Here is a 21,783-nt window from a genome sequence, read left to right on the forward strand (position 1 = left end):
ATTCCTAACTTTTTTCGTAGCAATGTATGTGCACGTAGTATAGAACATACTACATTTAAATTTGGTTTCAGCCTCAATCAACTCTCTGCAAAGTATTTAAAAAACGTTGGGTAAAATTTCAAATATTTAATTAGAATTAAAAGTTAAACCAATAATAACATAGACCGTCGTGTGAACAATCGTGGTTATATTCTTTTAATCTATATAAGGTAACTTTTTAATTGATTTTAGTATCCTAAATATTTGGATTATATACATAGTTTAAATAAGAAAATATTTAATAAGCCAAATTTTAGTTGGTTACAAAATTCTAAATATTAGTAAAGTAACTTAAATTATAATTCTATCCAATGTGAAATCTATTTTTAGAGGGTAAAAAAGGCGAACGACATTTCGCTAAGGGCCTTCGTGCTTTTAATATAGTATAGATATATATGGGTTGTAGTTGGAGATTCTATAGATTATACTTGCTTTTCTTCTCAGTCATAGTGAAAAATTCCCTCTATGCCCCGAAGATTAGGCTTTACCGAACATCATTAAATCCTTATTTTTTTCTCTATTTGCTTTATATGTGATTATGTGTTAGTTAACTCATGATCTTTTACGATAATTGGTATAAGAACAAGGCTCGAATTTCTACAAATAATCAAGGGTTAATATATTTTCATCATCTTCAACAAAGCACGATGTAAAAAAAATTGATGAGTGATCTAGTTTTATTCTATGGAAGATTAGGAAAATATTGCCGTTGGTGTTACAAGGGTTATAGAAGATAATTGATGAGAATTTTCTTGAAGAGATGAAAGAGTTAGAGAAGACAAATTTAAAGGAGCGAGTTTTGAGTGCGATCTTCATGAGCGTTACAGATAGCGTTCTTCGAAAAATTGCTAAAGAAATTTCTACAGCAACAACATTGAATAAGCTTGAAGATCTGTATCCTAAGAAATCGCTAACAAATCTTTTCTACCTAAAAAAAGTTGTACAATCTTCATATGAACGAGGTATATCTGTTAAAACTCATCTTGATGAGTTTATTTCAGTTATAATGGATTTGAAGAATGTAGATATCAAAACTGAGAGTAAAGATATGCCTTAATTGTGTTCTTTATCATTGTCTTATGATACTTTTGTTGATTCAATGCTATATAGGAAAGATAATACTTCATTGGAAGATGTTAGTAATGCACTAAAATCTAAAAAGTTAGAAAAGAGCTTTCCAGAAAGCGGAACTGATGATGAAGGTCTTGTGAGTAGAGGAAGAACACAACAAAAAGACTTTAATAGATAAAAGTCAATAGCCAGATCGAAATCTAGAGCAATAAAACAGAACTGTTATGAGTGAGAGGAGCAAGGTCACTACAAGACAGATTGTCCTAAGCTGAAAGAGAAAAGAAAAGGCAAAAGATATATTATTCTGCAGATATTATTGACACTGGTAATAATTTTGATGGTTGTGACTATGTAGGGGAAGTCTATGCTGTGAGTTTTAGTCATGAGCAAAAATTATTGATTCTGGTGCTACTTTCCACATATATCCATACAGTAATTGGTTTGTAACTTACAAGCAGACGAGTGGGACTATCTACATGGGAGATGGTAGTTCATTAACAATAGAGGGGATTGGTAATATCATATTGAGAATATTCGATAAAATTATCAGAAATATTGAAATTGGCATGTTCCCAGGATAAAGAGAAATTTGTTTTTTCTTTCGAATTTGGATGATCAAGGGTTTAATTCCACTCTAAGAATAGAATACTTAAAGTGTATAAAGTGTAACGACCCATCTGATCGTTTTTATTATTATAATCCCGTTCTCCTATTTACTGCTCAATTTATATCTTGCAATTGATTTATGACTTATCCGGCTAGTTGGTTCAGGTCCGGAAGGAACTCGGAGTGAAATAAGACACTTAGTCTCATAGTTGAAAAATTTAAGTTAGAAAAGTAGACCGGATATGGACCTATGTGTAAACGATCTCAGATTTGAATTTTGACGATTCCAATAGCTCCGTATGGTGGTTTTGGGCTTAGGAGCATGTCCGGAATATTATTTGGAAGTCCGTAGAGGAATTAGTCTTGAAATGCCAAAAGTTTAATTTTTGAGAAGTTTGACCGGGGGGTTGATATTTTGATATCGGGGTCGGAATCCGATTCTAAAAATTGAAATACCTCTATTATGTCATTTAGGACTTGTGTGCAAAATTTGAGGTCAATCAGACGTGATTTGATAGGTTCCAGAGTCGTTTGTAGAAATTAGAAATTTCAAAGTTCGTTAGGCTTGAATAGGGGTGTAATTCATGATTTTAGCATTGTTTGAGGTGATTTGAGGGTTCGACTAAGTCCGTATGATATTTTAGAACTTGTTGGTATATTTGGTCGAGGTCCCGAGGGGCTCGGGTGAGTTCGGATGGTTAACAGGTTGGATTTTGGACTTGGAACTCTGCTGGAATTGTTCTGATGCACCATCTGGTTTCCTTCATCGAGTTCGCGAATGGAGCCTCGCGTTCGCAAAGAGGAGCTGAGAGGCTGGCAATATTTGCTCTTCGCGAAGGGTGGACTGGGTGTGCATCGCGAACGTGAGAGGTGTTACGCGTTCGCGAAGAAGAGAGGAAGCAGCTGAGGACCCCAGGCAATTGGTCTACGTGTTCGCGTAGGGGTGTCACGTTCGCATAGTGAGGGGGAACGAAGCATCGCGTTCGCGAGGGGTTGAACACGTTCGCGTAGAAGGCATTGAGGCAGAGGCATTTTTGTGCTTCGTGAATGCGAGGGTGATGTCGCGTTCACGAAGGAGGAATTTGGACGGGAGCTATTTTGTTCTTCACGAACGCGAGGCACTGACCGCGTTCGCGAAGAAGAAAAGCCTGGATAGTGAGTTTAAGTTCTGAAAATTAGTCCCATTTTCAGTTTTTGACGATTTGGAGCTCGGATTTGAGGCGATTTTGGGTGATTTTCAGAGAAAACAATGGAGTAAGTGTTCTTAACTCAATATTGGTTAAATTACCCGAATTCATGGTTATTTTTATCATTTAATGGGTGAATTGAGTTGGGAAAAAATTGAAAACCCTCTTGGTTTAAATTAAAGATTTGAGGGTCGAGTTGGGGTCAGATTTTGGTAAAATTGGTATGGTTAGACTCGTGGTTGAATGGGCTTCCAGAATTTATAACTTTTATCGAGTTCCGAGACGTGGGCTCCACAGGCAATTTTTGAGCTAATTTTCGAATTTTTATGGAAAATTATTATTTTCTTATGGAATTAGTTCCAATGAATTTTATTGACTGAAACGAATTATTTATGGCTAGATTCGAGGTATTTGGAGACTAATTCACGAGGAAAGGACATTGCGGAATAAGAATTTCACGGCTTGAAGTAAGTAACAGTTTGAAATCTGGTCATGAGGATATGAAACCCCGGATTTTGGTATCATGCGATTATTTTGGAGGTGACGCACATGCTAGGTGACGGGCGTGCACCGAGGGAATTGTGACTTTGTCCGTCCCGAAAAATTGTAAAGTTGAATAATTTATTGTTAGCTATATGCTCTCTATGTGTTGATAAAATTTGACTGTAAACCATGTTAGAAATCATGCTTAGGCTATGTGATAGTACTGTTGGGACCCACAGAGGTCGCGTACTTGTTGAATTGCCTGCTAAATGCTATATGTACTCAGTCTCAGTTTTTACTTGCACATTTTATCTCAGTCTCTGTTATTATTATTAATACATCATATCATTGTTGTTTGGGTTGATTTAATGATTATTAAGAGCCCGAGAGACTGAAGAAATTTATGACTTAGTGAGGTCGAGGGCCTGAATGTGAGATATTGATACTATAGTACGTGAGTTGGCCGTGCGGATCCTTATATTATATTATAGCACGTGAGTTGGCCGTGCGGATCCTTATATTAAACAATGGCACGTGAGTTGGCCGTGCGGATCCAAATATTTATATTATGGCACATGAGTTGTCCGTGCAATACGTGAGTTATCCGTGCAGATTATAGTGCTTGAGCTGTAGGAGCCCCTCCGGAGTCTGTACACCCCCAGTGAGCGCGGTTACCCATTGAGTGAGTGATGAGGGCTGGGAGCCCAGGGAATGATGAGGGCTGGGAGTCCAGTGAGTGATTGTTGTTTAGAGAGGTTGTACTTGAATTCCATTTGTTATTGCACTTAGTTGCTACCTGTCATTGTTGTGAAATTTCTAAAAGATTGTTGATATACGGATTACATGAACAGGAACTATATAAAAATTGATTCGACATTAAACTTCCAGATTTGATAGCATGTCTATACTTTGCTGGGATTACTGGAAATGAACCATAACTATGTAGCTCGTTACTATCTTCAGTTCCTTATTTATTATTGTTACTTGCTGGGTTGGTTGTACTCATACTACACCCTGCACTTTGTGTGCAGATCCAGGTGTTTCTGGATATAGCGGGTGTTGATCCTTTCGCGCGGTTGATTTTCAGGAGATTTTGAGGTAACTGCCGTATTCCACAGACCTTGCCTCTCCTTCTCTATCTCTTTGTTCACTGTATTTGATCTCAGACTATTATAGACTATATTTTCTAGACTTGTATTCATATTAGATGCTCATGTACTCAGTGACACCAGGTTTTGGGGAGTGTTTGTATTGTATTTAAATATTATATTTTCAATCTTGAGAGAAATTATGATTTATTGACATTTTCGGCTTGCCTAGTATTGAGATAGGCGCCATCACGACGGGTGAGATTTTGGGTCGTGACATAAAGTCTCCATGATACTCATGAAGAGTTAATTGTATTCTAAATTGTATTATCTCCAGGCTAGTGTAGTTGAAGGAAAGCTGTTGTAGCTTCTGGAAAAAGTAATTTGAATAAGTCTTTGTTGGGGCACTTGTGACTTGGTCATATGACGCTAAATTGTCTTTGTTAAGCAAGCAAAAATTGCTGGATGGGTGAAAAATCAAGCTTTAAGTTTTTGTGAGCATTTCGTATTTGGTAAACAAACAAGGGTGAAATTCAATAAAAAGGTATAGAACAAGGCCAGAGATAAGTTATATTATATACATTCAGACTTGTGGAGTCCAAACAAAGTTCACTCCAAGAGTGGTGCCAGGTATTTATCTTTGATTGATGATTACTCAAGAATAGTATGGGTGTATTTTCTGAAAATAAAATATGAGGTATTTTTGACATTTATTAAATGGAAGACGATGGTTGTGAGGCTGACCAAAAGAAAAATTAAGCAACTTCGGACTAACGATGGGTTAGAATTATGCAATTTAGAGTTTAATAATTTCTGTAGCAAAGAGGGAATAATGTGATACCACACATGTGTTGGAACACCATAATAAATGATATTGCAGAACGTATGAATAGAATAATTTATGATAGGGCACAAAGCACGCTTTCATACTTATGTGTTAGTAAGGATTTTTGAGCTGAAACAATCAATACATCTTGTATTTGGTCAACAGATTTCCAATCATATCTGTTGAGTTTAAAACTCGTTTTGAGGTATGGTCCGGTTCCCTTGCTGATTATTCAAATTTAACAATATTTGGTTGTCATGCTTATGCTCATGTGAGGGATAAAAAACTTGAGATGAGGGCAAAGAAGTGCATATTTCGAAGGAATGGGACTAGAGTGAAAGGTTATAAGTTGTGGTGCACAGATCAAAAGACTCCACTATTAATTATCACTAGGGATGTGATATTTAATGAATCTGCCTCATTGAACAGTCAAAGAGACAAGGCAATAGAAAAAACGGATCGTGGTGTTAATGACCATATAGATCTAGAAATTGAATCTCTACTAGCTTAGCCTAGTAGTTCAGAAGTAGGGAGAGTGGAGGAGATGCAAAATATTATCAAGATGATAATATTAATGCACTTGTGCAACAACAATCGTATAATATTGCAACAGGCAGAGAAAACAGAATGAACAATCGACCGCAAAGGTTTGCGAACATAGTTGATGAAAATCTTCTTTGATATACAAACCTGTAGGATTTGCTTTGGCATTTGCAGATACCGTTAATGTCCTTAAGTGTAATAGCTATCCAGAAGCTATTTCGAGTGCAGACGCACATCGACAGATTGGTGCTATGGCTGAAGAAATTGAGTCTCTTAACAATTTTAGGCATTACCTAGACTTGGTTGATTTGTCCGGCAATGGATAGAGCCCCTGCGAGGGTTAAGGGGCAAGGCAGAGAGACATTGGTCCTGTTGATGAAGAGAATTCAAGCCAAGAGAAAGATTTGTTATTTATGTGTTGAAGTAATCCCTATAGGTTTGGAAAACTCATTGTTCTAATAGATTTGGGAAAGAAAAACTTATTATCCTTGTCGGGATTGGAAAAAGTTTTCTCTTATAGGTTTGAGACTATCTGGGATCTATATATAGGGGTTTTAGTTGGGGATTCTATAGATTCTATTGTGTTTTTCTTCTCATTCACAGTGAAAAACTCTCTCTGCTTCTGCCATGAGTATTAGACTTAGTCGAACCTCATTAAATCCTTAAATTACTTTTTTCTATTTGATTTATTTGTGATTGTGTGCCAGTTAACCCATAATCTTCCGCAACAATTGATATAATATATGAATTTGGTTAGAGGACATCGTCTTAACTTTAGTTTTGTGTTTTTGTTTGGTAGAGCAAGTAATTTATTCATACTAGCTAGAAACCGGAAAACGGGACATACATTATTTTAAGGATCATAACGAGACCTTAGGGATCCAACTCCCCTCCATTTCCTAGTCCCTCTATTTCTCCCAGTTCCTACTTGGATTTAATACACTTGTTATGGTTAAAAATTAATGGATGAGATTTAATTAAATAAATTAAAATACTAATCATGGTTAAAGTATTTAATTTCTTCTTTTATCTATTTTCAAATAATATCTTTTGTCTCTTTTAACGATGAACTTGCTATAATTCTACTACTCTTTTCCCTCAATTCTTGCTTATTACTGCTCTTATTCTTTGCTTTTTGAGATGTTACTTTATAAACTATAACATGTTGCTTTATTCAAATTGTTGTGTGGTGGTATCTAAGATTATCTAATATTCCTTCTCTTTTTATTGTAGTAATTATTTTTCTGCGAGTTAATTTTTCTTTTCACTTCTAAAAAATCTTCTTGTATTCTCATTAAAAAAAAAAAAAAAAAAATAATATATATATATATATATATATATATATATATATATATATATATATATATATATATATATATATATATATATTATAAGTAAATTCCAACATTTGACAATAAAATTTAAAGAACGGAACAAATCCATTTTGAGGCTCAACTTGAGTTACCATTTCTCTGTTATTTTGTATTTTCCTCAAAATAAATTTGTATTGAATTTACTTCTAATATTTTTTTTATTTTTTTAATGAGAATGTAAGAAGATTTTGTAGAAGTGAAAAATAATTAACTCATGGAAAGAAAACTACTACAAGAAAGAGAGAAGGAATGTTAGATAATGTGTAGCTATAATTATGGGATTGTAAAAGATATTATTTAGGAATGAATAAAGAAGGAAATAAATACTTTAACTATGGTTAAGGCTTTAATTTATTCAATTAAATCTAATTTATTAATTTTTAATCATAACAAGTGTCTCAAATCTAAATAGGAACTTGGAGAAATGAAAAATGGAGGGTAGCTGGATCCAGACCTTAGGGAACCTAATGTACCAAATCCATTAATAGTGAAGCTTTATTTCCTCATTTTAAGGCATCAAAATAATCTGCTTTCTGAATGGCCTACTACATCCCCCTCCCATTTTCTATGATTATCAGCGCAATTTCAATGTCACACTAAACTCCAAATCAGTCTGCTCCTAATACAACAAACTTACAAAAGAGATACTACTGGCTATATTATAATTTAACATTTAAAAACTATTCACATATTCCAATTCCACTTTTCTCTCTCGGCCATAACTTAAAACCTTAATTTAATTATTAGCAGCAGTTGCTATTAAAATAAATATATTCATAAAATCACAGTGATGAACATAATCGTGAAAAAGGACCACGTCAATCCACGTGCAGTTAAGTGGGTTAGCCGGAAAGCCGTGAACGGCGCCGGTGACGGGTCCAGAGTCAGCTCGGGAAACAGTCAAAAATCAGCAAGTGGGACCCATCCGGCCCCTAGTGTTGTCAAGTCCCAAGACAAATCCACCGCCGTGTCCGACGGCCTACGTGGATACAACAGTCGTCGCTTTGCCTTCTCCGGCTTATTACTAGTCATTTTCTGCCTTCCACCCGCAAAGTTTTAAAATTTGACGTGTTTTGAAATTTTATTGATAATTAAAGTTAGAAAGTTAAAGAAAAAAAGTTATAATGCAAAAAGCTAACTAATGTTACAAAGTATTAGCGAAGGTAATTACAGATGAATTCAACTTATATAAACAGAAAGATTTTTTTGTTCGAGAAATAGAAACATTTAAAATAAATTATCATTATTTATGGTAACGTTTAAGTTTAGATATAAGATCCTGCATTACTAGTATAAAAATATTATTATGATAATGTATTCTCATTTCTCTCCCTCCAACTCCCCCTCACTTTATAGAGAGTTAAAATATCGAACGATAAGAGCATCTAATATATAGAATTGGTCTTAACATATACATAGATATCGTTCTTGAAATTGATAAATTGACCATATACTAGGAGGTGGGTTTTACATTATTTAGAACTTCAAACTTCTCGCTTTGGCCATGTATACGGGTAAACTCGGGGTGAGAGCACACCCCGAGTTCTTGGTGAGTCAAACGAAGTAAGAAGTATCAATATATGGAATAGAGACCGAATCTGAGAACTCTTTGAATCGAGGCTAGAACGGGGTGCTCGTCACCGGGCCTGACAAGACAACACCCCCCAAACTCGGAACGAGCTCCAAGACCTCAGAAAGCACTACAAACGGTTGCACACGACTAACGGAAGGCCGTAATATCCGCGCCCAACCGAATATCACGGCGCAGATCTCGCCTTATGTCAGTAGCGTATCAATGATTGATGTACAAAGAGGATTTTTACCCTTTTTAGAATTATATTAGGGGTAAAACTCCCCTACTATATAAAGGGGAAGTTTCTTGTTCAATAAACACATTGTAACACGCATATCAAGACAATACACACTTATTTCTCTATTTTCTAGCTATTGAAAGGTTCTTATTTTAATCATAGTTCTTCATACATATTTGGCTTCGAATCGGGGGTCCGGTCGAGGGTAAACTATTGTTAAGCTTAAATCCGAGCCCGGACTCAACGTCATAACTGGTTTGGTTATTTATTTCATCTTTAATTCATTTATATAATATTTTTGATTACTTGTGTTAAATCAGTCCACATATCCTTAAAATCGCGTACAAATTTAATTGTTATCCGTTTTAAGGGCAAACAATTTGGCGTCCACTGTGGGGCTAAGGATAATAGTGGTGGTTTGATACAATTCTCCATAACACACTCTATTTTACACTTGTTCTTTAAGGTCTCAATTTCAGGTCAGTTTAAAAATGTCAAATTCTCAGTATGCTCACTTGAACGTTGAGGCTGAATCTGGCCATCACGACGAAAATAATAATCTGGTGCCTAGCAATGAGGTACCCCCTGCTGATCCCAACAGAGTCCCACTGAGGTGCTCCCTGCTGATCCCAACGGAGTCAATGCTAACTCGCAGGTGGCCATCGACGCCAACCTGCTTACCGACCCTGAGAACAACGTTCGTGGAGGAGCCCGACCAACGGCTGACGAGCGCAGAACACACACTTAAATATGCTCGCTAGTCGAATATAGTATAATATAATACCGTATCCACAGGGATTGGAGTTAAACAATATTAACATAGTTTGTAACTAGATTGCTATCCAAGATGATCAACAATGTAGATTTATTTGATTAATACTAAAATTAACTAAGAATCCAGAGCTAATTGACTAATGACAATCGAAGCAGGACTAAGCAAAGGAAGATATCAATGGAAAAAAATAGGGTTTGGATAGGATATATGCAAGATAATCGTCTGGGATCTAACTCTAGATAATTCACTTATAATGTTTAAGTGAGTCTTTCGAATTCACCCAATTATTAGTTTAAACGTTTAGTAGAAACTCCTCTCTCGATTAAGTCTCAACCTCACAAGATGAACCAATTTAAGCACGTGAAGATATGCAAGAATGCGTAGTGGATTGGTCTTTAGGAGAGCCTCTCCCGATTATCCTCCTAACTAAGTTTAATCAACAATTCAACTAGCCTCTTTCGATTATTAAGAAGAATTAATGGACTCAACCAATAATATAAAGCAAAGATATCACAAGTTATGCCTCTCTCGATTACATGAACTAGTGAATATAGATGCAACAATTAAATCATCCCAAAACAAAATACTTTAATACATAAAACTAGAGTTATAATCCACAAACAATCATCAATACACCAAATCCATCAAACCCTAAAGAGAACTACTCCATAGATATGGAGCAATTCATCACAAATATATTTAAAGTAAAGGAAAACATAGAACGATCCAAACTCGGGCCTTGAGTGAGGATTGAATGATGAACTCCTTGTGCTTTTGCTGCTCCAACTCCTCCTTAGCCTCCCTAGGTCTCCAATGTGTCAAAAGTCCAGAAAATAATATTTTTCTATGTATTTATACCAAGTAGGGTCGGGCCCAAACGAAATCACATTTTCCTACACGAAATAGTACAATTACTTTGTAAATTTTGAACAGGTGCGCCGCATGGGGTGATGTGCCATGCAGGGCATTAGTGGGGAAATCCAGAGAGTTGAAATCTATCATGCAGCATAAAAAAATCATGCACGCGGCGCCCCACGCGCCGCGACTGTGAGGATTTCTTAGAGTACGAATTCTTTTGTGCGTTTTGACATCCAAATGTGATTTTCAGCCCTCGAACACGATCCCAACTTAATCCCTTGGGCTTTTACTCAGACTTTAAAGCTCCAAATAGCTCGAATTCATTCCATACATCTTCACAGCTCGGAATCACTCCTACAAGGCATAAATACGCAATAAGTACAAAACACTAGCGATTAAAGCTCAAACACAATAAAAGTGCAGTAAATTATAGTGCAATAAGTGACTAAAACTCGAGATTATAACCTACCATCAACGGCTCGAGGAGGGGTCAGTCTACGATTGATCTTCAAAATGTTACAGGCTGAACAAGAGGCAATAGCGCAACTGCAAAATCAAAGTCGTGCCCCCCGTAGAGTTGAGCCCGAACCATCCCGTGAAAACACCCGAAGAAATGAGTAGATCATCAAAAGGACGGGTGAAACTGAGCCCGGTGTCATCCCGAAGTAATGAAAATGCTTGAAGCATTAACGAAATAGGTGGAATCAAGTAAAAAAGAAAATTGAGGCAAACGACAAGAAGGTGGAGACATATAATTCCCGGGTCGATCAAATCCCAGGAGAGCCCCCATATTGAAAGGTTTGGACTCCAAGAAATTTGTCCAAAAGCCTTTTAGGCACCAAAATCAATTCTAAAGAGGTTTCGTATGCCCGATATTCCAAAATATAACGGAACCACGAATCTGAATGAGCATGTGACCTCCTACACATGCGCCATCAAAGGTAATGACTTGGAATATGATGAAATCGAGTCAGTATTATTAAAGAAGTTCAGGAAAACTCTGTCAAAAAGGAACAATGACATGGTACCAAATTTTGCCCCCAAATTTAATTGATTCGTTCGCTATTCTCGCGGATGCTTTTGTAAAGACTCATGCCGGGGCCATCAAGGTCGAGACTAGAAAATCGGACCTTTTTAAGGTTAAGCAGAGGGACAAAGAGATGCTCAGGGAGTTCGTGTCGAGGTTTCAAATAGAACGGATGGACTTGCCGTCGGCTGCGGACGATTAGGTCGTTCAAGCATTTACTCAAGGACTTAACCCATGAAGCTCCTTAGCTTCGGAGCAGCTGAAACAAAATTTGGTAGAGTACCCGGCGGTCACTTGGGCCGACGTCCACAACAGGTACAAGTCAAAATATAGAGTCGAGGACGACCAACTTGGAGCCCCTTTTGGGTCCGTTTATCCCATCAGAACCGATGACGGGCTTAAGAGAGCTGTCGATCATGAATCAAGCCTGGTCCGAGATCGGTATCAACCATACAGTGCATATCGGAGGGGAAACGGTCCCGGGCATAACCCCACGAGGAATGAGAAGAGAAGCGACTGTGGGACAAATAGCTGAGGTCCGATGAGTAAGAATGGTTTTGACAGGACGCTCGGGGGAAGGGAAGCACCAGGGTTATCAGAGTATAACTTCAACGTTGATGCAACCAGTATCGTATCGGCCATTGGGCGCATCAATGAAACCAAGTGGCCTCGACCATTGCAGTCCAACCCTACCTAGAGAGATCCCAACATGATGTGTAAGTATCATAGCACTCATGGCCACAGGACCGAGGACTGTCGAGAATTGAGAGAAGAAGTTGCTCGGTTGTTTAATAACGGGCACCTCCGAGAGTTTCTGAGTGATCGAGCCATAAACCACTTCAGGAACAGGGACTCCAACAAATAGACCAAACAAGAAGAACCTTAGCACGTCATCAACATAATCATTGGAAGGGTGGATGTCCCTCAGGGACCGATGATAAAGCGCACTAAAGTATTCATCACGAAGGAAAAGCGCACTCGAGATTACATCCCAAAGGGAACCATTTTGTTCAGCGACGAGGATGGTTCAGGAAGCTCAGCCAACATCATCAGATCGAGGGTCATAGAACAGTTGGAGTTAGAAGGTCAAATAGTGCCGGCGGTCCGGGTGTTGAACGGATTTAACATGGCATGCGAAACTACTAAAGAAGAAATAACCATGCCGGTGAATACCGTCGGGACGATTCAAGATACAAAATTCTATGTGATCGAAGGGGACATGAGGTATAACGCCTTATTCGGAAGGCCATGGGTTCACAACATAAGGGCAGTACCCTCAACATTACACCAGGCACTGAAGTTCCCTACGCCGGGAGGAATCGAGACGGTCTACAGAAAATAGCCGGCCACAATAGAAATGTTTGCAGTCGACGAGGTGATCCCGGTGCCCCTGGTCTCGACATCAAAGAACACAGAGCTGACCAAGAAGGAAGAAATTAAATAGCAATCACCGATACATGCCCCGAACGAACTAGAAGAGCGAAGAGTAGGCGAGGAGGATGACTATGGAGTCCCTAAGTCGTTCATTGCTCCCGATGATTCCGATGCCACCAAATCAACGGTAGAGGAGTAGGAGCAAGTCATATTGATCGAAAACTTACCCAATTGGAAGGTATACCTGGGCACAGGGTTAACTCCCAAGCTCAGGAAAAAAATTATTGAATTTCTTATAGCTAACATAGATTGATTAGCTTGGTCCCATCTTGACATGACAGGGATCCCGCCGGAGGTAACCATTAATAAGTTGAGTTTGGACCCGAAGTTCCATCCGATTAAGCAGAAAAGGAGACCACAGTCCGAGGTCAAGCACACATTCATCAAGGACGAGGTATCTAAACTCCTTAAAATAGGATCCTTTCGGGAAGATAAGTACCCGGACATGTTAATCATCGTAGTGGTAGTACCTAAGAAACAAAATAAACTAAGAATATGTGTGGATTATTAAGATCTCAACAAGGCATGCCCTAAGGATTCTTTTCCTTTGCTTAACATCGATCAGATGATCGACGCGATGGCCGGGCACGAGATACTAAGATTTCTCGATGCCTATTCCGGGTACAACCAAATTCGGATGGACCCGAGCGACCAAGAGAAAACTTCCTTTATTACTGAATTCGGCACCTATTGTTATAACGTAATGCCATTCGGATTAAAGAACGTTGGTGCCACCTATCAACGCCTAGTAAACCGGATGTTCGAAGAATAGATAGGAAAATCAATGAAAGTTTATATTGATGACATGTTAGTCAAGTCCCTGCGAGCAGAGGACCATTTGAAACATTTGCTGGAAACCTTTGACATATTGAAGAAATACAATATGAAGTTGAACCCAGAAAAGTATACATTCGGGGTCGGATCCGAAAAATTCCTCGGGTTCATGGTAATCGGGGAATCGAGATTAATACCGATAAAATTAAAGCCATAGAAGACATCACCATGGTGGACAACATCAAGGTCGTTCAGAGGCTGACCAGGCATATAGCCACCCTAGGCCCGTTCATATCGAGGTCCTTGGACAAAAGCCATCGGTTCTTCTCACTGTTGAAGAAGAAGAATAACTTTTCCTGGACCCCGGAATGCCAATAGGCTTTGAAAGAACTCAAACGGTACCTCTTGGGTCCCTCATGCTCCACACTGCGAAGGCGGATGAACAGCTGTACCTTTACTTGGCGGTTTTGCGAGGTGGCGGTAAGTGGAGTCTTAGTCCGGGAAGAGGAAGGTACACAATTCCCTATTTTTCATGTCAGTAGAACTTTTGGCGAGGCCGAAACAAGGTATCCTCACCTGGAAAAATTAGCGCTCGCTTTGCTAAGTGCCTCCAGAAAGTTAAAATTGTACTTTCAATGTCACCCCATATGTGTCGTAACCTCTTACCCACTAAGGAACATCATGCATAAGCCCGATCTCTCGGGTCGATTAGCCAAATAGGCCGTCGAAATCAGCGGGTACGATATCGAGTATCAACCCCGAACCGCCATAAAATCTCAAATTTTGACCGACTTTGTGGCCGACTTTACTCCGGCCTTAGTGCCCAAAGTCGAAAGAGAATTATTGTTAGCCTCGGGGACTACCACGAGAATTTGGACCCTTTTAACAGACGGTGCCTCGAACGAAAAGGGGTCCGGGCTCGGCATCGTGCTGATACCTCATATGGGGAATGTAGTTAGGAAGTCTATTAGAACTGTGAAATTGACTAACAATGAGGCCAAGTATGAGGCCATGATTGCAGGTCTCGAATTGGCTAATATCCTTGGGTCCGAGGTGGTCGAAGCTAAGTGTGATTCCCTCATCGTGGTAAATCAAGTCAATGGAACATTCGAAGTGAAAGAGGAACGAATGCGAAGGTATTTAGACAAGGTAAAGGTAACACTGCATCAATTCAAGTAATGGACCCTACATCACGTGCCCCGAGATCAAAACAGCGAGGCTGATACTCTGGATAACTTGGGGTCATCGGTTGATGACGATGAATTAAGTTCGGGAACAGTTGTACAACTCATGAAGTCAGTGATAGAAGAAGGCCACGACGAAGTAAACTCAATGAGTTTAACCTGGGATTGGAGGAACAAGTACATAGACTACTTAAAAACTGGGAAACTACCCTTGAATCCTAAAGAATCGAGAGCCCTATGTACCAAGGCTGCCAGATTTAGCATGGTCGAAGGGACATTGTTCCGGAGAATGTTCAACGGCCCGTAAGCTAGATGCTTGGGGCCGGGAGATACCGAGTACGCATTGAAAGAAGTTCACGAAGGCACTTGCGGAAACCATTCGGGGGAAGAATCTTTGGTTAGGAAATTAATCAAGGCCGACTATTATTGGACCGAAATGGAGAAGGATGCAAAGGACTTCGTACAAAAATGTGACGACTGCCAAATACACGCACCGATGATCCATCAACTGGGAGAGCTACTCCACTCGGTACTGTCCCCGTGGCTGTTTATGAAATGAGGAATGGACATCGTTGGTCCCTTACCATTGACACCCAATAAAGTTTAATTCATTCTATTCATGACTGATTATTTTCCAAATGGGTCGAGGCTCAAGCATTCAAAAAGGTCTAGAAGAAAGAAGTCATTGACTTCATCTGGGACCACATAATATGTCGATTTGGGATACCGGCTGAAGTCGTGTACGATAATAGGAAGCAATTCATCGGCAACAAGGTAAATATATTTTTTGAAGATTACAAGATTAAGAAGATACTATCAACACCTTACCACCCTAGTGGGAACGAACATGCTGAATCAACAAGCTAGACCATACTTCAAAACCTAAAAAAGAGGTTGACTGATGCCAAGGCGAAATGGAAGGAAATTTTTTCCGAAGTCCTATGGGCATATCGTACAACCTTGAAGTCTAGTACTGGGGTCACTCCATTTTCGTTGGTCTACGAAGCCGAAACCTTGATACCAGTCGAGGTGGGAGAGCCGAGCCTCAGATTCCAATATGCGACCGAAGAGTCAAATGGCAAGGCCATGGTCACGAGCCTAGAACTATTGGATGAAAGACATGAGATAGCTTTAGTCCGGTTGGCCGCCTAGAAATAACGGATAGAAAGATACTACAACCGAAGAGCCAACCTCCGACATTTCAAGATCGGGGACTTGGTGTTGAGGAAAGTAACATTACACACCCGAAATTCGAACAAGGGAAATCTGGGACCAAATTGCGAAGGACTGTATCGAGTCATCAGAATTACTGGTAAAGGATCATACAAACTCGAAGCGGGAAACGATGTGCAACTATCGAATAACTGGAACGTGACACAATTAAAGCGGCACTACTACTAATGTACAATCTTAACTACTATTTATCATATTATGAATCAGACTAACAGTTGCAGGCAACAGTCAAGGATGGATATGGCTATTAGGTTTGAAAGCACGCGTTGTACTCTTTTTCTCTTGAATCGGTTTTGTACCAAAATGGATTTATCGGCAAGGTTTTTAACGAAGCAACGGTTAAACGTGCTAACTTAGATTCAAAGGCCGGTCTTAGACCGGAGTCAATGATCGTTCACTTCATGTCAACAGTATCCGAGCCCTCTCAAGCTCGACCTCGAATACTGGGGGCCATTACCCTCGAACTAAGGATGAAGGGTTTTTAGCAAGGAAAGAAGAAAAATTTTGTATACTAGAAGCAAAGGCTTGGTGGTTAGGATTCACTGTAAGGGCCAAACGGCCGTATGAATAGTGCTCGCATAGTCCACTTAAGCCATGATACAAGTTTTTATGCGCTTTCAATCATGTACTTTACGCACTGAAAAATGAAAGAAAGTTTTGCCTTGCTATTTACGCATTTTTTTCCTCTTAAATTCAGGATCCTAAGGGCCCACGGGCTACCCCTACACGGGGACTATCAAGCCCAAGGGCTACCCCTATTCGGGGACTGTCGTTCGAATAAAGTTCGGACAACCCGGGCTACCAAATCCCGAAGGCACCAAACCTATGAGACGGTGTCCAAATACGAAAGGCTATGGCCACCCTAAAAATGGCTCGGAGACTCCTAAAGCTCGTAATCAGAAAGTAAAGCCTTTATAAGAACTCGAAACCTACTAAGAGGTTACCCTCGACAAAAACATCGTCTAAAAAATCGCTTAAGCATCTTGAAAAAAAATCTCCGGTCACACCGAGTTTTCAAAGCCTCGAGCAAACAAAGTGGTATCGAGGTCAGGCCCTATTCGGACCTCTGAAAAATGAATGCCCTATAACTACATTCGATTCTATGCTGGGGCATTAGAAACATTACATGAATAGAAATTATGAAAAACTACTGGAAAAGTAAAGGTACGATATTTCCAGAAAAGGAAAATTTCATATATGTATATATTCCGGGGTATATTTATATATATATATATATATATTTGTGTGTGTGTTTACAAAGGCCCAATAAAAATGGTCCAGAAATAAACAAAAATATATATATGTACTAAGGCATCTACGCCTAGTCTTCATGGGGGCCCGACTCGTCGCCAGAGCCATCGGATCCCTCCGAGCCCTTGGAACCCTCAGAGCCTTCGGTACCTTCAGGCTCATAAAGCTTCTTCCCTCGGCCTCAGAATGTTTTGCCTACTTGATCTCATCCGATAGGTCAAAACCTCGGGCGTGGATCTATTTGAAGGTCTCTATTCGGGATAGCCGCTTCATGTATTCTGCCTTTGCCTTCAGGCGGACCTTGGCTACCTCCACATCAGCCTTGTATTGGGCCACAATTTCTTAGGTATCGGCAGAGATTGTATCCAACTTGGACTTCACTGCCTCGTATTCTCTACCGAGGGCGTCCCGCTCTGTGACAGTCGAGCTCAACTATGCTCGGAGATCGTCATTCAACTGAGACCATTTATCAGCTTTATCCTTAACCACCCGGAGTTGGTGCTCAGCCAATGCCAGCTATGCCTTAGCTGTTTCCTTCTCCGAAGCCAGCAGGTCCATTTTGCTTTCCCACCCGTCGGCCATGGCTTGGACCTCGTTCATCTCGGCTCGGAGTTGGTTAATCAGGTCGATCTTCTGTTGGACCTGTGAGGTTATGTTGTTAGCCACCATGACTAGCTCCTCGTTTTTAACTTCAAAGACCTTTACCTTTTCGACCAGATCGGCATATTCCTGCTTCGGGGTCGAAGCTTCCTTCTGAGCCCTATCCAGCTCGGCCTGAAGATCCTTGACGGCCCCGTCCTGTTGCTCACTGAGAAGCCTGTACATGTCCTTCTTCCGAACCTTCTCCTTGAGCTCGAACTCGAGCCGGTTGATTTTGGATTGGTACTGGAGGAAGCTGTCATAGTGAAGCACCGAGGCCTACAAAGCAACAAAAATAGTAAGAGATATTGAAATCTAAGTGGAATTCACGAGGGAGTACTGATGCCTTACCTGGTTCAGCACCTGCTGTGCCTCGTTGAAGAGACTCGATGCGCCCACCTCGCTCATCATTGCCTGGTCCTCCTCGGTCACCAGGCATCAGAGGTAGTTGGCTATGCCTATTGGAGCAGATAGTACCCGAGCATCCTCCGGGACCGTAAGAATTACTTTTCTCTTGCGGTCGGGGTCCACACTCGGAGTAGGAAACTTCTTCACAAGTTTTGGGCTCGAACTCTGCCCGCCAGCCTCCGAAGGCACGTCCTTCTTCGGGATCTCCAGGTCACCTAGCCCAAAACAATCTTCATAGTGGACATGTGCATGCCATCAAAGAAGGAGTGGAGAGGATCGTCCGCGCTGTGAACTCCTTCACTTGACTTCTCCTTTCCTGCTTGGACCTCTTCAAGCATGGACTCGGTGTATGAGGGCATCTCGATGATGTCTATGACATCGGTCGCCTCCTTCGGAACACAAGAGGCTTCTCGGGAGGTCTCAACCCCTGTCACCATCTCGGCCTCTCGAGTCGGAAGAAGATCGACCTCATGTCTCTTTTCCTCGGTGGTCGCCTGCTCCCCAGCAGGGGTCGATCTGTGAGAAAGAAAGATGTCGTCTTCTTCGGACTCATCCCTAAGCCGGCAAAGCGAGTCTGAATTCGGCACCTGAGAGTTGGTGTTCTTCTTGGGCTTATGAACCCAGGAAGCCGCCCTCTTTTTTGGCTTCACCTCGGGACCCATGGAGCCGGAAGACTTTCTTTTCCTCTTCTTCTTCTCCCCCGCGGCAGCACCGGGCTTTCCCGTAATGGAGGGATCAACAGGTAAGGGCGCACCCTCATCCCATTCCAGCGGCCTAAGTTCGGAAGTCTTAGGCAACCTTGCGAAGAAAAAGAGAAAGTCAACATTACGTAAGTTTGGGGAGTAATAGTAATTATTCTGAGAAGAGCCTTACCATGAGAACGGGCCTCCCATCAGCCCTTCGAAAGTTTGTGCCACGAGGGCTTAGAGTATGACATCTACTTAGAGATGCCTTCGATCCACTTCTTGAGCCGGGGGACCGCATTAAGAACCCGAGCAACAGCTGCACGACCATAAATACTGATGGTCAGAAAGGAAACAAAGGAGACTTGACACTTAAGGAAAGACTACACTTACGAGATGCATTCCACTTCTCGGGAAATGGCAGGAACTCGGGAGGGATCAAATCTTCGATTTTTACCGAACAAAGTGCCCCTGCCAGCCTCGATCTCGATCCTCGTCGATGCTTGAAAAGGGTGCCTTGCTAGCCCAACGAGTGAGCTTCATTAGTCCCCCTCAAAAAATTCGGGGACTGTACAGACGGAGTAGATCGTCGAGAGTGAACCTAGGAGATTCGATGTTGTTCACAAAATAACGTAGGAGGATCACGATGCTCCAAAGAGAGGGTGGATTTGACCAAGGCATACCTCGTATCTCTTTCAAAAGGCCAAAACTACTAGGTCTACCGGACCCAGCGTGAAGGGGTAAGTGTAAATACTTAAATACCCCCCATGAGTAGTGATATTTCCCTCAGGCCCGGGGACTACCACGTCCTTACCTCCCCATTTACAGTCCTCTCGGACTATGGGAAAGGTATCTTCGGTAATGGAGCATATATATCTCGATTCCCCTTCACCTCGGTCATGTTTGGATGAGACCTTCTCGACTTTGAATTCGTCTGCGATTGAATAGCCCCCAGGAATAAAGCTTTTCATGGGGGGATCTGGGGCTCCTTCGGTAGCAGCCACTTCGGGAGCAACCACCTCGGGAGCAACCGTCTTGAGAGCAACTACCTCGGGAACGGCTGCCTCGGTACCTGTGGCGGGGTGGGAAGATGAAGAGGCAGCCTACTGAGGAACTGATTTGGAAGTCTTAGCCATCGTGATATGGGAAATAAGAAGATTTGAATGGAAGATATGAAGGTTTGAAGGAAAGGTATGAAGGTTTGAAGGAAAATGTATGAAGGTTTGAAGATAGGATGAAGATCTGGGTAGAAACTTAAGTATGGTTAAGAAGATTTGAAGATCAAAGATAAAGGGATGAAGATTTGAAAGAGTTGATAGCAGCTAGAGAGTTCGAAGATAAAAGTTAGGATCGAAAAGTGGAAGAAGTATAAAAGGTCGAAGCTTTTATAGGAGAAAATGTAATCAATACACAACGTTTTACATTCGAAGACGACCAACCGATGATTGACACGTGTCCAAAGTCAGAACGACGCGACTGATGGGACGTTTTGGCTTATTCGTCGTTTCGGTTGGAACATACGAAGGAAGGCTAAGACTTCCAAATCAGTTCCAAGACCTCGAAAAATTTGAAGGCTATGAAGGTATGAAGGTTTGAAGGTTTGAAGGAAAGGTATGAAGGTTCCAAGTCGTTTGGAAAATGTATACGGGAAGATGAAGAGGCAGCCTGCTGAGGAACTGATTTGGAAGTCGTTTCGGCGAACCTACTCTCTGAGAAACGAGGGAACTATCTGTATATGGGTAAACATGGGGTCAGCGCACACCCCGAGTTCTCGGTGAGTCAAACGAAGTAAGAAGTATGAATGTATGGGATAAAGACCGAATCTGAAAACTCTTTGAATCGAGACTGGAACGGGGTGCTCGCCACCGGGCCCGACAACACAATACCCCTCGAACCTGGAACGAGCTCCAAGACCTCGGAAAGTACTACAAACGGTTGCACATGACTAACATAAGGCCGTAATATCCGCGCCCAATCGGATATCACGACGTTGATCTCGCCCGATGTCAGTAGCGTATCGGTGATTGATCTACAAGGACGATTTTACCTTTTTAAAATTGTACTAGGGGTAAAACTCCCCTGCTATATAAAGGGGAAGTATTTTATTCAATAGACATATTGTAACACGCATATCAAGACAATACAAACTTATTTCTCTACTTTCTAGCTATTGAAAGGTTCTTTTTTTAATCATAGTTCTCCATACACATTTGGCTTCGAATCGAGGGTCCAGTCGAGGGTAAAACTACTGTTAAGCTTAAATCCGAGCCCGGACTCAACGTCACAATTGGTATTTGGTTATTCATTTTATCTTTAATTCGTTTATCTAACATTTTTGATTACTTGTGTTGAATCAATTCACATATCCTTAAAATCGCGTACAAATTTAATTGTTATCCGTTTTAAGGGTAAACATGCCCTTTGACCTATATAGATGTGTTCATGTAATGTATTTACCAGCCATGTGACTGATATTAATATATTACACAC

The sequence above is a fragment of the Nicotiana tabacum genome, chromosome 21, assembly GCF_000715075.1.
Source record: "Nicotiana tabacum cultivar K326 chromosome 21, ASM71507v2, whole genome shotgun sequence".
NCBI lineage: Eukaryota > Viridiplantae > Streptophyta > Magnoliopsida > Solanales > Solanaceae > Nicotiana > Nicotiana tabacum.